This window comes from Rhipicephalus microplus, chromosome 2 (genome assembly GCF_043290135.1).
Source record: "Rhipicephalus microplus isolate Deutch F79 chromosome 2, USDA_Rmic, whole genome shotgun sequence".
NCBI classification, from domain to species: domain Eukaryota; kingdom Metazoa; phylum Arthropoda; class Arachnida; order Ixodida; family Ixodidae; genus Rhipicephalus; species Rhipicephalus microplus.
In genome coordinates, this window is record NC_134701.1 from 246,368,993 (window position 1) to 246,389,313 (window position 20,321).

At 44.2% G+C, this 20,321-nt stretch overlaps 1 protein-coding gene and 1 long non-coding RNA gene across 4 annotated transcripts in view; one reads left to right on the forward strand and one right to left on the reverse strand.

Annotated features, from left to right (window-relative positions):
• The window catches only part of LOC119170190 (glutamate receptor 1), a 159,267-nt gene that overhangs the window by 16,676 nt on the left and 122,270 nt on the right, over nucleotides 1-20,321 (forward strand). The gene's annotated exons all lie outside the window — the stretch shown is intronic.
• On the reverse strand, nucleotides 1,479-18,774 carry LOC142787755 (uncharacterized). The gene is made up of 3 exons (XR_012889263.1): nucleotides 18,470-18,774; nucleotides 14,812-14,942; nucleotides 1,479-1,807 (listed from the first exon to the last, which is right to left on the reverse strand). It is a non-coding gene; the product is annotated as an uncharacterized LOC142787755 (long non-coding RNA).

Here is a 20,321-nt window from a genome sequence, read left to right on the forward strand (position 1 = left end):
AGCGTGAATAATTGATTGATTCCTAATGAACACGGATTTATTCCTGGCCGCTCAACTACCACAAATTTTGCTAGTTTCACCACGCAAATATCCCCACCTATGTTTCAGAGAAAATAGACTGACGTAGTTTACTGTGTGCTGAGCAAGGCTTTTGACGAAGTCAGCCGCTCACTGTTCTTGTTAAACTTGCAAACATTGATGTTGATTCATCTGTTGTGAATCGCTGCATTGTTACCTGCCTAATAGATGACTTTATGTCAGCTTAAATAGCCAAACGTCTTCGTTGTGCGCAGTGACTAGTGGAGCTCCTCAAGGGTCGGTATTAGGCCCACTCTTTATTTTAATTTAACAATGTTTCTTTTGCAATTCATTACTCTTCTTTTCTCTTGTATTCTGATGATATCAAAATATTTGGGGAAATTCATTCAATTAACGACTATCACTTGTTGCACTCAGATTTATCTTCTTTCTCCGAATGATGTGGCAATAGCACTTGTCAGAATAGCTCGAAGACAAAATTCACGAGTATATCTCGAGAGACGTACATCGTGTCATTTCCATACTCTGTCAATACCGCGTCCATACGTAAGGTTTATGAATTCTGTGATCCTAATGTTCTTTTTGTCAGTTTGCTAAATGTTTCTGCTCACACTAATTGTGCTCTCATGCTTGGCCTTCGTTCTCTCGGCTGTGTTTGCAAAATCTTCCGAGAACTCAATTCTTCTACAGCCTTACGCAAATTGTACACTGCAATATGTCTACTATAACTTCAATATGCATCTGTGACCTGCAATGACATTGCTGAATGAGGAAATGAAGCTAGTGAGTGAGTCCAGAGAAAAATCATAAGCATTTACAATGATCGTTTCGCGAAAATGACTGTGGAGCTCGTTCTAACACTGCCAGATTATCATCTTTGCCATCTATCGCGGCCGACTAAATTGCGGTGACCTGTTATTTTTTTTTGTTACAAACCAGTTCACGATATAATATTCTGGCCTCTACTTCACAGCTGTGTTAAGCTTCATATTCTGCGTAAGCTAACCTGAAAGAATTGACCATTTCATTTACCAACTGACTTTTTTCAGTACTCTACTGTTTTCAGAATACAAAGGCTCCAGAATGTTAACTTTCACAGTCTTGATCTTTTTCACAGTCCCCTTTCATTGTTTTTATCTCAGCTCTGCACTCTTAACATTGTCTTTCACAGTGTACATATTCTTTCTTTTTCCGTCTTTAAGAGAAGTTTCTACATAGTTGTGTATATTCCTCTTTAATTTTCATTCCCATTCTAATTTTTTTGTCTTGTCTTTGTATTCTTCCCAATTTACGCTAATTTTTTTTGTCTACGTGTTTTCACTCCTTTCATACAACTTTTCTGGAGAGCGTCTTTATTGCATTGTTTTATTTTTATGTGTGCCTGCACGAAGACGTTATGGTTGTTCCAGGACATGTTAAATAGGTGATTGATTGACTGATTATCCGTACATAGTAAATAAATTTTATTTGATTGATACACTCGCTGTGTGATAGCAGTTTCAGGGGGCCCTGCATCTCTTCACTCTCCGCATTTCTCATCCTTCTTCATATAATAAAAATTTATTAAAGTGCCCCAGTGTTGTTTAAACAATGTACCAATGACGGCAACTCAAAGAGTCAAAACTTGCTTTTGACAATAAAGCCTTAAAAAGTTTCGCGTATATTCCAGCGTCAGCATCGGTGTCAGAGTGGTGTCGTTGGTTCTTAGCGGGAGATTAGCACTGTCCACGAGCAAATGTCCGTGAACCACCACCACCGCCGCTGGTGTCTATAAAATACAAAAAAAGAGAAGAAATATTGAGGACGAACCGGGTTCGACGCTGGGTCCTCGCCATGGCAGCTTAGCATTCCACCACAGAGCGATGCTGTTGCATGAAACTCGTTCACAAAAAGACTCTGAGAAGGATTGATGTAGAACATTTTCTTCTGCATGAAGTTATCAAAATGTTCACCATAGTCTTTTGGAGTGCATAAATACGCGAAATAAAGAGAAAAATATAAGGAACAAATTAGCAAGTTTCCACAGACGGCCCTTCACATAAAGAAATTACTTGGGCCATGGCCTGAGATGTATCTTCAGAAAAAGGCGACTATCTTCCTGACAGACTTTTTAGTGGAGACCGGAATGGATAAGCGCCTATGATAGAAAGGCAGAGATTGATATATATGAATTGTCTTAGTGCATATACTGACAGTAGAAAAGGGAGGTGTGTGTGTGAACAGTTCGACAGTGTGAGTTGCTGCAAGTAAAATGTGCATTGGCATAATATTTTAACTAGTTTCAGTGTGATATGTTTTTTTATTGTTCATTTTTGAGCACCATTCAGCATTCTTTTTTTTTCGCTGCAGACCTTATTGATACGGAGTAGCCAAGGCAATATGGACCTCAACCTCTCCACAGCAAAACAGTTAGAACAGAACAGAACAGATTGTTGTAGAAAAGAAACCATGGTAACATATAATAAGGCGTGTTGGAATAGTAAAATTATAACCAGGCGTTACAAATTGCAAATTGCATAAACAGTGGGTCGTAAAGTTCTTCTAATCCAATACAAAAGCATCAGCGCCATCAATGACTTCTCTATTGTCATCACCCACAGCATCAAAAACCGCACGTAACGTCTCAGAGGTGAGTCGCAGGTGCCACTCTGACTAATTGTGTAACTGACTAATTGTAGACTAAATAATTGCGTATTAGATGCTTCTTTACGTCACAAAACTTGCGCTAATTTAGAGCGGGATGAATACCACGCAACTGTATTTATATTAGTTGCTAAGAAAGATCATTAGGCCCCTATAATTAGTTTCCTCGGGAAACTGAAAATAACGTTATCGCACGCTCGCATAGAAATGTCATCTGTGGCCTGATACTGCTAAATTCATAAGCCTTGATATAGGAAAAAGACTCGAAATAGACGACTGATATTATTTGGCGATAAGATCAGTATTGATGCGAAATTAGTTATTATGATTTACCACAGCCTTTCATGATATTACGCGAGCGCAGAATTGTGTGCGGTGTAAGACGTGGCAATACGTATACACGTGCAATTCTAAATGAAGGGCAGCGCACATAGTACCTGTTTCAAGCTCCTTGGCAGAATACTGTAAGTAAAAAGAAAATCGCTACATATCAGTTCAGAAAGCGAAACAACCTGGAACATATATTATAGGGATTTTGTGGTGACATATTGTCATTTGCTAGTATTGGAGAAAATTTTGTGGTTATGCTATTCTTTATTTATAAATCCCGTCATAGTAGGCCTACCGTAATTTTTTTTTCGTTCCACTCTCAAGATGTATTAGCACGTGTCGTATCTCACATTCGCGTTACATTTCACACGTCTTTTCTCGCGCAAATTTTAGAACCCTTCCCACAGAGCATGCACGCACGATAAATTACAACATTCACGACCATTTTGTGCGTCTGAAAGCGTTCTATTTTTTTTTTGCCATTCATTGCATATCCATGGTTGTTCAAGAGATGTTTCAAGAATCACTCGGGACGCCAAGAACGAAATTGCACTTGCCCTAGAGCCAAAATTCTGCCCCTTCAAATCGTAAACATGCAGCGGCTGAAGCGAAATACGCTATACGGCGTACCCCTCCTGGGCAAACACTATACCGATGCCGCACGCCCGCGTTAAGCCTTTCGTTCAGCAAGGTCGCAGCGCTGTGCGCCGCTCTGTGGTATGGAATATTTACTGCGCTTAATGGCATTTCGCCGCAAGCGGCGGTAGACCCTCCGCATTAGGCCCGGCTGCTTTCTGCTCTGAAATCATTAGTCATTACCACGGGGAAAACACCAAGTTGCTCTTTGTTGTATTGCATTCCATGCAGCTTGTACGCCGATGTGTCATTAGCGTGCGTTGCCAGAGAACTCCTCCACTGAGCATGTCTTGCCCTTATGCCTTATGAGCAGATGGTGGACAATATATATATATATATATATATATATATATATATATATATATATATATATATATATATATATATATATATATATATATATACGTGTGTGTGTGTGTGTGTGTGTGCGTGGCGTGTGCGTGCGTGTGCGTGTGCGCGTGCGTGTGTGTGTGTGTGTGTGTATGTGTGTGTAGCCGTGCTCTGTTCGCTTTTCTAAATAGTCCGCGTAAATTTTTTGACGAATATGTGGTACTGGGTTAAACGCCAAATTAACCAATCACTGCTAAAGCAGTGCCTTGTACAGGCTTCGCGGTTAACTGAGGTTGCAGCGCTGCTTGTACAACAGCTAGTATAATTTCCTATTTCGCGCGTACTCCTAGTGACGTGACGTAAGTGCATATGTATATAACCGTTTACAGCATGCAATACGGGAGTGGCCGATACAGAGCACCGCGTCTCCAGTAGGGAATATCAGCGAGACAGCTGGTCTCAATTTTCGTATAATAAAGGTATGTGCGTGCGCAGGGTTCTGCATTCGTGAGGAAAAGGGGAGTGCATAGTTTTTTCCCAGTGTCCCTCTCTCCCTCATTGGTCGAATTCAAAAAACATCCTTCACAACGGAGTAAAAACATTGAGAATTAAGTGATGATATGGCTTTTTTTTTTTTGAAGCAAAAATGAAAAGTAGACAGTTCTTGAATTTCAACACCAAGGGCCTCTGGCCACCATTATCGTCTAAAACCTGCTGCTTGGACATAACTTAGTATAACTTGCGAGCAGATATTTCCCCACCCTTTTTGTCCAGGTGTTTAGGGGGAGGGGGGAGAGAGGCTAACCTTTTTACTGATCGTAAGTACGCGAAGACGTACGCGCGTGTCTGAACCCCCGGAAGGCTTCGCACGAGGTGGTCTACAGTGTCGCGTCTATGACAGCACGCGCTAAACGATAATCTCAGGTCTTGTAATGTATATCTCTTCAAAATACATCTTCATGAAGTCCGAACGGCAGGCAGGTTTGAGTGCGACGACCAAAGGTACGATCCTGCGCACAACATACTCCCTCCGCGATAAAGCACCTAGAAAATCCATTTTGGGAGATTAGTGCACACGTCCTAGATTACTTGTTCGAAAGTGATGTGTCTGCTGGCCATAATTGAATACGGGCAGCAGGTATGCAACGTCTTGGGAGAGAGAACCAGCATGGGTGACCATCAGGGGACCAAAGATATAGTCTGAAACTTTTTTTTTCAATAGGTGGAAGAGAGTTTTCGAGACCATAATGTGTGCCTGAGATTTACTTCTAAGACAACTCCTCCTTATAAGCACGCCCATTAGCAGATCTAGTACAGAGCAATGAATACACTGCGCATTAATTGCGCAGACACAGAATTGAATGAAGTTCTGCGCGTCTTCTTTCATATCTAGAGTGCTGATAGCGCATTGCATCTATCCTATTGTTTGAACGTAATCTGCACAAAGGATGACGTTTTTGGCAAGGCTCGGCGGATAGAAGGTGTCCCAGCTGATAGGGCGTCTAAAATCGCTCTAAACTCGGTGATGGCAGATGTGAGCAGCCTTGCGCCGCAATAGTTCAGCAAGATTGACATGCATCTGGTAGATAAAAAAATATGGCCAGACGCTGAAGATGGAACCTCACGATTAAGTATATTCGTAAACAGGCTTCAGCTCACAACTACTGTTTACGGATTTCTCCATCTGGTAGAGTCACACGCATCGTTCCTGCATGTTTTATGACTTCATGTAGTTTATCTTCCACGTATACGACATATACTTGTATTCAGTGCACCACAACTTAAGGAATCACTCAGGGCCACTGATAAACACATGTCACTGGCTTCAACACCTTTCCACGGAGGCGGCTATGACATAAGGGACACAAGAGAGGATTCAGCGTCGTAGCGCTCAACCGAAGCCCCTGTATCCCACGGCTTGAACTTTCAGGCTTTGATACTCTAGCTCACACGTTCGTTCTCCTCTCATCTTTCATTCCTGTTGTTCTTCCTTCCTTCCTTCATCGTAGGCGATCACAATATCTAGTTGCTCTGCGTACTGCCTTCGTTATTACACACACTGTGGTGGCCTGGGGACAATAGCATGACACCGTCATTGACGAGATTACGAGATCAAATCCTGGTCTTGGTGGCCAGACGATCACATTGAATGAATGATAAGGAATGCAGTTGTTCAAAATTAGACTAAAACCCCCTATTACAAGCATGCTTGACAATCAGATCACACTTTCTACCCCTTAAGTCTAAATACTGAATCGTAATGACCTTGTTTTCGAGGACACATGTACTATCTTATAACAACTAAAATATCATTTTACGGGCTTACTTGGCTATTCACTCATTTAAATAGACACATCAGACACTTTGAGTGTTGCCTGGTGTTGCAGTAGCCGGCAAACCAACCACCGTTGCAGCTTTAGAGGTTATGTGCCACCCTGCCAAGCTTAATAGCTCGGCTTCGATTCCTGGGCTTGATTACGTAGTGGATAAAAGCAAAAAGCATCGGTGTCTCAGATTAAGCATTTCTTAAGAAGCCCAGTTGGTCAAAATTCAAGCTCCCAAATTTATGTAAGAATTTGAAATAAGTACGGAAAACCCTGAGAAATATTCATTTTCCCCCAAAAAAATTTATATAGCAGCAACATGTATGATTTTGATTGCTTGAAGACGACAACTCGTTGTTCTCCCTGTTCTTTCGTGTTCAGTTCTGTCCAATATTCCAAAATAAATTTCAAAATTTATTCTTACTAACAGTAGGCTACCTCCATGAGTTGTTTACCAAGAATACTGGGACTGACAAGTTCCTTCAGTGGGACTAAACAAGCAAAAAAAAAAAAACTGAGTGCACAGCTAGGCTCAAAAAAAAAGCCCGGCGTGTCTGAGAAGTAAATGCAGGCTGGCAACAGGACTCCCATATAAACTTCGTGAAAACTGACACAGCCACGAGAGAGTGGGCACGCTTCGCGTGAATCAGAAATTCAATATATCTGCCCCTAACAGAATCCACGCCTTCCTCTAATGCACAAAATTGAAAAAAGAAAGCACACCCTCGAAGGACTGGCTAAGTTGTAGACATTATTCTTTGTGCTACGAAAAATTGCATTTGTTACTGTATGCCCCACATTAGGCTTTCCACGATCTTTGAAGGGAAGCAAGTGTAATACCAGCGAGAAAAAGAAAATGGAAGCGTTTTTGAGCGGCAAAAGAAACGTTTTGTTGACTTTGGCACAGACCTGGAGAAGTTGCGCTTTCGATTGCATGGTGCCTCAAGTTTGTACGTCTGTTTGACAGCGAATGATACTAAACGAGGCAAAAACGAAAGTTCACTGGATCATATATGCCTTCGCTCATGAAATACTCGAAGGCTAAAGCCTCTTTTTTTTTCACACGATACATTGTTTTTCCACCTCCCCCGAAAGGTTCTACACCTAACGTAGTTTTTTGTATTGTGTACAGAATTGAATGCATTGCAAATCCTCTGCAAATCATCTCAATTTGTCTTGCCTTCGTTGGATTGGATAGGATAAACTTTTATTGCGTCCTCCAAAACAGAGATCACTGTGTTGCGGGCCGCTCCCACATAGGGACTGAGTTGCCGAGCTGCTCAGCCGCCTTGCGGGCTTTGTGGACTGCCCTGAGCGGAGGATCAGGCCACTTATTGCCAAGCTGTGATATCACGTTATGACTTAGTCATGCGAAGTCGTGTCATGGGACGTCACAGCAACGTCACGATGAAATGAAAAGGTGGTGCCACTATGTGATGTTTTTTTAATCATTCCTGCTGATGCCGGTCAACTTTCACGCCGGTCGCAGCGGTCAAATTTCGCATTTCGTTAGGCGTCTAAGGTTTTCACCTTGAAGAAAAGAGAACGCCACAGAAGGGAAGGCAGCCATAACGAAAGAGCGTGCAGAGGCCAATCACGAGTTTGGCTGTAGCGAGCCACAAACCCATCTGCGGCCGGGGAAACGAAGTCAGTCACATGGCAGAGCTAGCCTGGCCAGCCAGTCTGCTCGCTAGCCGGACAACGCTAAGCGCGCAACGGCTGCTCCCTGGCCTGCGCCTCGTCAACGCCACGCGACGAGGCATCTGGAATGCGGGGAAATTAAGGACAGGGCGAACAGGAGGACGCCGAAGCAGAGGCTGCGCAGAGAGGAAAACGAGGGGCATCGAAAGAATAGAAAAAAATATATAATAGAGGGCCTAGTCGCGCGCGTTTCTCAAGGAATGCGAGTTGCCGAGGTTAACTCCCCATTTCGTGCCTTCCTCTTTCTCCCTTTCGACTCCCCATTTCTTGCCTTACTCACGCTCTTCCCCTTCCCGCTCCTTACCCAAGCGTTTGCCGCGTCAGTCCGAGCGGCTTTGTTTCGCAGCTAAGCTCGTTTACGGTTATTTTCTTTTACCGCCTTATAGGCTTTACGCTGAGTTGCCAGGAATCTTGCCGAGCATAGGCGACCAACGCTGCCCATCCCTCTTTTCGCTTCGTTCGCTTTGGAGGAGGAGGAGAGTGCACGGAGGCGGCGCTTCTCGGCCAAGGCTGTGATGGCTTGGAGCAACGCTTGCCCTGGCCTCTAGATGGCTACAAACCTGCACACTCCTCGTGCCCGGGGCATTCTCGGCGCAGACCGCCAGCGCAATATTGGTTGAAACCGGAGCAGTACTCGCAGGCACTTCCTAATTCTCTCCCCCCGGCGGCCGCTTTGAGCAATGACGGCGCTTGCAACAGTGTGCCCCCGAGGACGTGGCACGTGGCAATCATTGCGTTAGAAGCGAAATGCGAACCAAGGATGTCATATGTAACAATGAAATGAGACGAAACAAGCCCGATGTGAAAGGGTCGAGTGCAGCTTGAATCGATGATGCTGTCCGTTACCAACCGTGAACCTGAAAAGTAGGCAGAGAGAAATGTTCTTTCGTCCTTGGTTTAAGCCGGTACGTTCTCCCGCGTTCATGCGTATCTCGCTTGCAGAATTTTCATGAACACATATATATGCGATTTGCACAAAATATTAGATAAATAAATTGATTGATATGTGGGGTTTAACGTCCCAAAACCCCTGATATGAGAGACGCCGTAGTGGAGGGCTCCGGAAATTCATACCACCTGGGGTTCTTTAACGTGCACCGAAATCTGAGCACACGGGCCTACAACATTTCCGCCTCCATCGGAAATGCAGCCCCCGCAGCCGGGATTTGAACCCACGCCCTGCGGGTCAGAAGCCGAATACCTTATCCACTAGACCACCGCGGCGGGGCTAGATAAATAAATTTGGTACAGACTGACAGCCCTGCAAGCTTTTCATATTGACAGGAATCACGAAAGTATGATGGCACAAAAGAAAGTGCGCAACGTCTGAAAGAAATCTGGCAAACTCCTTACTATTTTCGGCCATGAAATCAAGTAAACTCAAGTTTTATCCACTTTGTTATGAAGTAACAGAAAATCGTGCTTCGTGGTCAATACAAGAGGTGTTCTTCATTTCGAATACTGGTGATACTGCGAGTAAATCTTGACTTCCGCACATGAGACAAAAAAACAGATATTGTTGACATCTGCGAAGTGTATGGCATGCTCTATATTGTTTCTATCATTACAGGAGACGTTCGGTCATGCATGTTGCCCACAGGGTATGCCCGTACTAATGTAATATTTGACGATGCTAAGTGTTCATTGGAGTACTTACAACGCATATTTCATACACCTTCCGGTGTTCATAAATTTTTCATCTCTCGTAGCTTCCAACTACCCTGAACTTCTCCTTTTCTCGGGAACTTTCCTTAAAGTTGTTTTTCTATAAGTAACTCTCCAGCAATGAAAACCAGAACACCACGCAACTCTCCCTGTGTCCCTTGATATAATTAAAAAATAACGCGATGGCACTAGATCTTTTCGAATAATTATTGCACATTCACTAATACCCCTGCCGGGCCAACTATGCAATTGCCTTTTTAGGTGCGAAGCAGCTCATGGTTGGGCCACTAGGTCGAGCTCGAACTGGTGTGCATGGCACCCTCAGTGCGCCTGCGCAACAGCTGCTGTCAGAGCATAGTGGCATGCGTTAGCACGTTTGGGTAGGCGTAAGTGGCTATGTAAAAGCTGTGGCCTTTCGCCTTTATACTCTCTGAGCTATCACAGGATGGCAGTGGGGAACAAGATGCCGCAGACGCGCGATGAACGAACATGCTCATGCGTGGTGTGGCGATGAACCCACGTGGCGTGCTCCAACGAGAGTACCGGACGAGTAACAGCAACAAAAACTACAGTGAATTCATGGTGTGCTCCTTTTGCACAGTTGTGTTATCATCAGGCAAGCTGCCCGTGAAAAACCGAACTTGAACGCGAGCCGTGCGCTGCTTCGCATGCTATACTAGGGTATAATTTGTGTCACTGTGTAGACAGATTTACACAACAATTGCCATTAGATTAAAAAAGGCTACCATACCACACTTTCAACGCAAAGCAGGATTTCAAAATCTCTACCCAACCTCTTAGTACATCTCGAAAGACAATTGTGAAGGCTCGACACACATGCTGCGTGAATTATGTCGATGTCGCGGCGTTTCACAGCACGCATTGCAGCGAAAGTTGTTACAAGATCATAACAAGGGTCGCGTGCGCCGTAGTTTTCCTCCACCTCCGGTGTCCGCGTCCACCATCGCGCAAAATAAGCAAAAAAGTAAGCATATGAAAAACACCAAGGACACAACGGGATTTGAACCCGGGTGTACCACGTGCCAACCTGGTGTTCTACCAGACACACCACGCCGCTTGGAACTCCAGTGTACACTAGCCTTAGGCACTGTTGTCGGGACACCAAACGCGTTTGTATATGAATAATAAAGCGTTTTCGAACAGCAAAGCAACAACCAGGCGCCACCCAATGCGAATTTCGTGACGAATGGGTTCTCGAATGCTTTAATCCAGTTTGAAAACTTCAGGCATAATTCTTTAACCGCGTCTGCCACGGCATAGTAACTGCACAAAATTCTTTGCAAGTATGTTGTGGGTACCATGCTTCTCCGAAGAATGACGAAAGATTGTGTCATGAACGCATTCATATATAGGTGCTCTTGACCGATGCCCCTTAGTAGGTAGGTGCCAAAATTATAAGGAGCACCATCATCATCATTGGGTGAAATTCACAGTAGAAAATGTCGAGTGTTGTTGGTACCACATACAAAACTAGATACGCTTTTTGGCTCGTAATTTTTCTCGCGGTGTGATCTATGCTGATCAGCTTATTAAACGAGGTTTAAAGTAAAAAGCTGCGATTTCATATTCTGGAACAAAATATTTTAATGATTACACAAGTGCCTACCCTATCGAGACAACACAATCACTACACACGCGAGAGGATGACAATGCAAAAAAAATCTTTTTTCGCACTAGTAAACCTCCGTGGTACTGATTAGACTCTGCAGGCGCCGACAGCTACATGCTTATGCAATCACTCAGATTGCGCAGACTTTTATGGTTCGCTGGAAATTGTGCAATGAGGCGTCGCGCGGCTCTATCCCGAACACGAATGCTGGCAGCCATTGCCAAGGAGGAACTCGCTTCAATTAGCCAAGTGTTCCAGAAAGCTCCTATCCTGTCTGATAGGCTTCTGTTAACTCGTCACCCTTAGCGAAGAATTAGGAAGGCTGACACTGCTCTCAATGCGATTAAACAGGCGCGTTCGGCTGAAGTGCAGCCAAATCACCATTACGCTATGCTCATTTTATCTTTTTGTGATGACAGACAGACAGACAGACAGACAGACAGACAGACAGACAGACAGACAGACAGACAGACAGACAGACAGACAGACAGACAGACAGACAGACAGACAGACAGACAGACAGACAGACAGACAGACAGACAGACAGACAGACAGACAGACAGACAGACAGACAGACAGACAGACAGACAGACAGACAGACAGACAGACAGACAGACAGACAGACAGACAGACAGACAGACAGACAGACAGACAGACAGACAGACAGACAGACAGACAGACAGACAGACAGACAGACAGACAGACAGACAGATAGATAGATAGATAGATAGATAGATAGATAGATAGATAGATAGATAGATAGATAGATAGATAGATAGATAGATAGATAGATAGATAGATAGATAGATAGATAGATAGATAGATAGATAGATAGATAGATAGATAGATAGATAGATAGATAGATAGATAGATAGATAGATAGATAGATAGATAGATAGATAGATAGATAGATAGATAGATAGATAGATAGATAGATAGATAGATAGATAGATAGATAGATAGATAGATAGATAGATAGATAGATAGATAGATAGATAGATAGATAGATAGATAGATAGATAGATAGATAGATAGATAGATAGATAGATAGATAGATAGATAGATAGATAGATAGATAGATAGATAGATAGATAGATAGATAGATAGATAGATAGATAGATAGATAGATAGATAGATAGATAGATAGATATAGATAGATAGATAGATAGATAGATAGATAGATAGATAGATAGATAGATAGATAGATAGATAGATAGATAGATAGATAGATAGATAGATAGATAGATAGATAGATAGATAGATAGATAGATAGATAGATAGATAGATAGATAGATAGATAGATAGATAGATAGATAGATAGATAGATAGATAGATAGATAGATAGATAGATAGATAGATAGATAGATAGATAGATAGATAGATAGATAGATTTCAACCTGCTTCCCGATTTCAATTCCGCCTACGTATTTGTTGCATTTTCACGCACGTAGGAAATTTGAGCAAGTGCGCTTGCGTTCTACGGCTCGTACTTGCCACAACGTGACCTGGTCAGACTGCTTTTATAGGGGCACTGTCATGCTTTAGGTTATATCGTTGCGCGCTCGGATAAACTACCATCGTCATGATTGATTGATTGATATGTGGGGTTTAACGTCCCAAAACCACTATATGATTATGAGAGACGCCGTAGTGGGGGGCTCCGGAAACTTGGACCACCTGGGGTTCTTTAACGTGCACCCAAATCTGAGCACACGTGCCTACAACATTTCCGCCTCCATCGGAAAAAACTACCATCGTCATGATAGCCTCTAGCTGTCTAGTGCACGCAAAGCAATAACACAGCCGGCGTGCACTCTCTTCGACTGTTTCTCCATTTTTGTCTGACTCTCCAAACATGTGCATCTGGCACGTGCCCTTCCATTGCGCGGGGTTGTTCGGCGTGGTATGTCGGATAGGTGACAGAATCAGTGGAGAGATTCAAACAAAAAGGGAAAACGAGAAGGAAAGCTACAAAGGTGATGAAAGAGCAAAATTATTGGCGAAGTTTCTTGAGCCGAAATTGAAACCCGCGTATACCCACTATTCAAACGCGAGCATCGTAACCCTTCAGCTATCCTGTCATGCTAGCAAAAAAAAAAAGACAGATGTTATCACCATCATCAAAAACAACCTGAAAACGCCCACTACATCGCAAAAGCTTTTCCTCCCACGTTCCCCCAAACAATCGGGCCCTGTGCTCACTGCTGCCGCGTTTTGCCCACCTAACTTTCTGCCTTTCGCACGATGCTAATATAGATGCTGTTAGAGACACCACTAGTAAAGAAAGGGGGTGTTAAAGGAAGGCGAGGGGGAAAGAGAGAAAGTAAGAAGGTAAATCACAGAATAGAAAGAAACACGAAAAGAAAGAAATAAAGCGAGAAAATTGGAATAAAAGAGAACGTAATAGACGCCGAGAATTACAAATATAAATAGAAATTCACAGAAGCATACAAGTTGGAAAGAATAGAGTGAAAAAAAAATGAAACAGTGAGATAAAGAGAGAGAGAAACAAAGAAGGCTACTCACCAACTTCACACTTTTTTTCAATCTTGGCTGACGAGGTCGAAGCTGCCTTATTATTTTTTTTTTCAAATAACAAGGTGGTGGGAGTCCCGAAAAAATACACTTTGATGCGCTCGCTCAAAACTAACGTTTGTCTCCCCCCCCCCCCCCTTATTTTCATGCAAAGAGTGTATAGTGAAGTGTGCACTTTCAATATATTCTAGAACACCACAACGCCTATACGATGTAGCATTTTCCCTGGTGCCAACAATTCCTGCTCGTTAGCTTGCTAATTATTAGTGCTCGAATACCTTGCTGTAACGTTCTTCTTGGCAAACTTATTTCACCAATAAATTAGAATAGAATCACGAATATCTTAGCATAACACTCTAATGCGCTAACGGTAGGTAAGCTCGATACGTAAAATGAAGGTTCCGGGCAATAACTGTTAGAAAAGAAAAATCAAGAGCCAACTCTTCTTTACTCATCACACTAGCTATCAAGCAAGGTACGTTAAAATCAAAATAAATAAAATTATTTCAGGCTCCCTTTCTTACATTATTGCACTGCTATGTGATTTTCGGTAAAAAATGACAAGATTTTTTCGGAATAGTTACTCTGTTCATTTGCTTCTGCAGAAAAAAAACTTTACTTGAAATCCAGTCATTTCGACTAAATACTCTTTATGTAAGAGTATTCGGGTATCTCACACGGCTTTTTTTTTTTTATACGGCATTAAATAACCAGTCTGATAACTAATAGCCGTTCTTTATTTCCAGCAAATACGGCAGACACGACAAATTGGGGTCACGAATTGTGCAACTTGAAGTCGTTTCGTAACGAAGATCGCCAAAGAGCTTACGCAAGGACGTCTTTCTAGCTCAAATTACTCATACGTATGCCCCTATATGGTTATTTCTCCAAACTTATTCGTCTTTTTATAGACAACTTCGTCGTGCATCTTTTTTTTATTCTTCGGATGAATGAATGGATGGAAAGAACATTACTTACGTCATGTGCAGGGTGTTGCCACCTGCCTGGTTAATTCTGCGTCGAGAGCGAGGGATCAAGCCTCCCAGCACTGTCACAAGCGTACTAATCATCCAGGACTCGGAGAATATGGTCGTGCGACTTGATCATCCCTGCAAAGCGTTGCCGAGAAATGTCAGGGCTAAGCGACCCACACTCCTAGCATATAGGATCAAGCTGACGTATTTCTGTCTTGCATGCCTGCAACAAGCATCCGTGTCTTTTGTGTCATATTATTCTTTTGTCTTTGTCAGTATGCTATAATACTGTGCCTGCAGTCGTCTAAGTGTAACCTTTTGCGCTCTATCAAGTCTAGTGTGAAACTTTGCAAACTATCTCCTCGGGTTGCAATCTTTGACGATTTCATTGTTAGTCTTGGGCATATTTTTCTGTAGATCTTCCAATCCAACAGATCGGAAGTCCTTGACTATTACTTTTTCGAACACGGATTGTCTATGGGTCCAGATAACGACTTTGCGTTCTCCAAGGCAGCAGCGGCTTGCCTTGGCACGTGTATTCGTATACATAACTAAAGCTGCCAAGACAAGACCGCTTCTCGATACATTGGCTCGAGCGGCCCCCTGTGTTGAAAAATTTGTCACCTCTTCCATATTCTCCTGAGCTTTTGCCTGTAAATTCGTCACTATGAAACATCGCACGACACGTTTTGTGACGTCTTCACAGCACAACTTTATTAACGCCTTGCTGAAAAACTACGCGCAGGGGCACTAGCAATTCATGTTTGAAGTCAGTCGTAGAAAAAAAAAATGACAAGTGAAGAGCATGATGCCTTAGCGAGCTTTCAGAAGAGGAAAACGCCGGCGGTATACAGCGCCTAGACGAATCAAGCCCCCGTGCAACGTATGCGTCCTGCGCAAAACGCCGCATCCGTCGGATTCGTGAAGCTCGTAATCGGCTGAGAACAGGCGCACCCGGCGCGCATAATTAGTAAAGCAGCGGCATCCCTGCAGGTGCACCCGTCTCCTGAGAGGGCACCCCTCTTCCCCCTTGCCTAGAGTATACCCTCGCCTACTCAGCCTTGTCCTCGTCACCTCTCGCGCTGCCTGCTAAACCAGACGCCCGTAGGAGCGGTAGTGTTTTCGCCTTTGAGCAACGAGTTGTGGGCGATGGCGTCAAGAAGGAAGCGCAAACTCTAACGCGGAATGAGAATCCGTGGTCTCGTTGTTCTGAAGTTATTCTAGCTATTCGGGCCCCAATCCGGAGGGAAAAGCTCATGGAAATAGAGCACACATGCAAATAACGCCTCTTTGGTAAACACTGCGTGATTGCCAAACGTCTGAGCGAAGTTCAAACAGGAATTAAGTCGCGGCGGAAGCATCATTGCACATTACCAGTGAGTGAGTGAGTGAGTGAGTGAACGACGTTATTTCAGTCAGTCATTCTCTTTCACTAATGGAGCAACAAATGTGGTCTTTTTCTTTTAAAAATGATTGACACAGCTTGTTTAGCGCTTGCTCGAAAGACAGAAAGAAAAAATTGTTTAAACGGCCGGACTGCTTCTGCTTATGCGCTCACTATTATTGAGCAGGGCTAAAGAGCGAGGAAGAACGTATAGCTTCGACTCGTTTCGAGCACAAATAAATGACCCATATATGCCTCCAAAGACACGTAGACTGATGCAAAAGCGCCTCGATAATACAAAACAAAAATATTCCGGAAGCAACTCGTACATCGAAATTACCAGTGTACATTTTCTTCACGAAGAAATGCCCCGCCCCCCACTCCCCTGCACAGAGAATGAGGGCGTTGTTTGGAGGGGGGGGGGGGGGGGCTCACAGTGGCGCCGGGAATTCAAGAGGGCATTAAAATAGAGCACGGCACAAGGAAGCAACGAAACATAGGCGATTGAGAGGGGAGCATTGGGGGAGGAGGAAGGGGCGCAATGCGTGAACAATGCGGGTGGCGAAGCGGCTTCCTTAGAGCTGCATTATTCTGCCATTAGGTTCGGAAGCATTAGTCGGCAGGCACTTGCGCGCTTCATCATTGTGTCGTGGCCGGCCCGCTTAAATTTGAGCGGAGTTACGAAGAGCGGTTGCAAACCCCGAGAGTGAGACGAAAAAAATAAAAAAATAGATGAAAAGGCTGCTGTCGGAAGGAAAGGCAGCGTGACCACGCCTGGAGCCCCGACGACGCACTCGTTCGACCAAAGTGGAGTCTCTTTGAGCATCGTTGTCCGAATGTCGGCGCAAAAATAATGGCCTCGCATCCAGTGTAAATAAATGACCTAATGACGTCCCGCAGAGAATCGTCGGCGACTCGGCTCATCTAATTGTTGCTGCGACCTCCACTGGGGTCGCCGCAAAGAGGAACACTGCGTGGCTCATTAAAGACCGAGACTGTTGAGGCCATTCGTTTTGTATCAGTTGTTCTGCCAGCAAAGTCACTACTGAGTGTGTCGCAGATGGAGAATTCGCTTCCATCTGAGCGTTATATAAAGGATACAAGGATCATGTACACCATTTATATTCGAACGCGAAATGTGTTGCGGTGAGTTAAATAGAGTGTGTTTTAATGAGCGCAATACAGAAACCAAGGCACATTTCGGCCATCAGAATCGTAATATTATTCATAGCCAACAAACACCTAATGGTTAGCGGAGAGGCAGGGTGGAGGGACGAAATGCACAAAAAAATCTTTCAATACCCAGAAGTTAGGGAATCAAAATGAAATTTTGCATGTTTCGTAGTCCGAACCATACGTTGCCCTTTTGAGAAAAATACAAGATTCAATATTTATTTCAAGGACACCATGCAAGCTCGAACAACCGTACATTTTTATGTGTTTTAGACAACTCTCTACAATTACTCTTGTATCTTTACGAGAAAGAGAGCCTTCATTCTCAAATTCAGTGACTCGTGCTTCTATTTTGGGTACGCACTGATGTTCTAGAAACATGCGTTCGTTTCGTTAAAATCAAGCTTAACCCCTTGAATAAAGCGAGCATTCTAGCCGTTAAATTGAAGAGTGTGCCAAGTCAAGGTCGGTTTGCTAATACGTAGAAATTCCGAGAAGGAACTTCCGAACGAAAATCAACCTAATAATAATTGCTGTGGTTTTGCGTTCCGAAACCACGACTGATCACCAAACACGCCGTAGTTGAGGGCTCTGGAATTTTCGACCATCCGGGGTTCTTTTGACGAACTCTTAAATCTAAACAGAAGGGCCTCGAACATTTTTGCTTCTATCAAAAATGCGGCCCTCGCGACCGCGATTCGATCCCGCGACCTGCGGGTCAGCAGCGGAATACCTCAGCCACTGGACCACCATAGTGGGTATTTCGAAATCAGGAGAAACAGAACACAGATACACGCAACACGTGTGAAGGCATTAACTTCGAAGCAGCCGGAAGCATCTTCTCGGCAAAGCAAACATAGGAAATCGGGCATCGATGTAATGGAAAGCGTGTTACAAGACCAACTTTCGATCGAGCGGCGTCAATAAATATGCCCTCGTGTAACATATTAATATCGCGAACGCGCGCCAACTCAGACACCGAATTAATATGGGCGGTATTGAGCGAAGGCTACCGGTCAGGTCACCGAGACACGAGACGCTGAGGCAGCGGCGGGATAAATTACGTAGACGGGACCGGGGCGGCTGCACGGCTCGCCTTACTCACCGTGTTCCGTTTCCGTGTAAGCATCCTCGTCTACGTGTTCCCGCTGCCGTCGAACGGGCGGCACGCTGATATCGCACACTGGTTCACGGCAACATGCATGGCTGCTCATTATACCTTGCAGCTGGCGTAGGATATAGGGTTACGTTGTCATCGTTTGTCTCCTTATGGCTATGGCAGTGGCTGCTCTAGCGGTGGTTATAGCCAACCGTAAGCTGCGAATGCAACAGCGGTGGCGCTTTTTATCGCCCGCATACCACGACTGCGCTTATGTTACACGCTTGTGTCGAGTGTGCAGCTATAAACACCACGCTTGTTGCTCTGTCTGATTCCGTCCAGCAAATGAGGATGACGCTTGCTTCGCTACATTCTGAGATAGAAACGCCAATTGCTGAGCGCGAATGTTGTACGACATCAATGCCCGCCGCGGCAGTCTAGTGATTGTGGCACCTGAGTGCTGACGAAGAGGCCGCATCGAGTCGTGGCGTTCGCATTTCGATGGTGGCAATAGTAGAAGCCTGCGTGCTTACGTTTATATTAACGTTTTTAGATAAACGATTTTTGAGCTTGTTCTGTCATTTGTCGAAAGAATAAGAATGTTTTGCGGATTTCGAGAATTCATTGTGAATTCCAGGTCACATTCATGCGCTACAATATTTGACTCGCGTCTTTTCGGGGAGCTATACGACTGATCGGCAGCGTTTTCTGACCATGCTCAAAAAGTGTTGCATGGCACATGGTCCCTTTAAAGGGCCCCTCACTACCCCGCGTTTAATAAAGACGGGGTGATTTTCTGCTCTATTTCGTACACACGATGCGTCCTCCTCGCCACTTAGTTCTTAAAAGCACGTGAGCAATTCGTCAGCACTAAGCGCTAAAGCCTATCGAAGTATCGCGCTTCTCGGTTGCACGCAGTTATCACCTTTTGCGCAGTTGTAAAAAACAAAATTAAGTGTGATAGAATTAGCGTCCACAATATTCATGCATGAAAAAGAATACCGGATAGCTGGCAGCCAGGCAAGGATGTGAAGGAGGCAAATTACATATATTTCGCATATATGAACCAGTCGCGAGCACGTACGCTGTAGACGTTACGGGAAGTACTTTCTGCGGCACAGAAGTTCGCAAGAAGGACAAGATATAACAGGAGAGACTATTGCGCCATTTTTTTGTATTTTGGGAGCCTGGCTCTTTTAGGGAACATCAGTGGCCCTTTTAGGGAACATCAGAGCGCGTGGCCGTCGCTCGATGCCACGGCTGGCTGGCGGCTGCGATGGGTTTCACAAAAGTACAATGTGCGCTATGACTTGCGCTGTTTCGTCTACTGTGACTTTCATCTACTGTGATTTCTGCAGCCGCACTTCGAGTCGTCGTGAACTGTTCACGTGTCAAAAGAACACCACGCGCGGTGCTTGATGCGCCTGCGCAAAACTTGTGTCAGCCTTCAGGCCGAGTTGGCATCGAGTGGCCACTAAGGTCCCTAGATGCAAGTTCTTTTATCTAGGGACCTTACTGGCCGCCGCGCGCTCCGATGTTCCCTTCAACAGTGGACACCTGTTTTTATACTCTCGATTGGTCTGCATACGTGAAAAAAATCAGTTGTAGAGTGTCTTCTGCACTGCTTTGCCATGCAGCCACCCATCCGTTCTTCTCTGTTTCGCATGACTATCAGGCGTGATGAACAAATCTCATTTCACTTTGTGTGTTTTCGACTACCCAAGTGGACACAACATTGTGTTGCCGACTAGCGCCAACTATTATATGCTCAATGCTTAATCCTGACGTTGTACAGGTGCTTTCAAGAAATAGGTAGCGAAGAAGAGATATTGCTTGTCGGAAGGGTAGCAGAGGATAG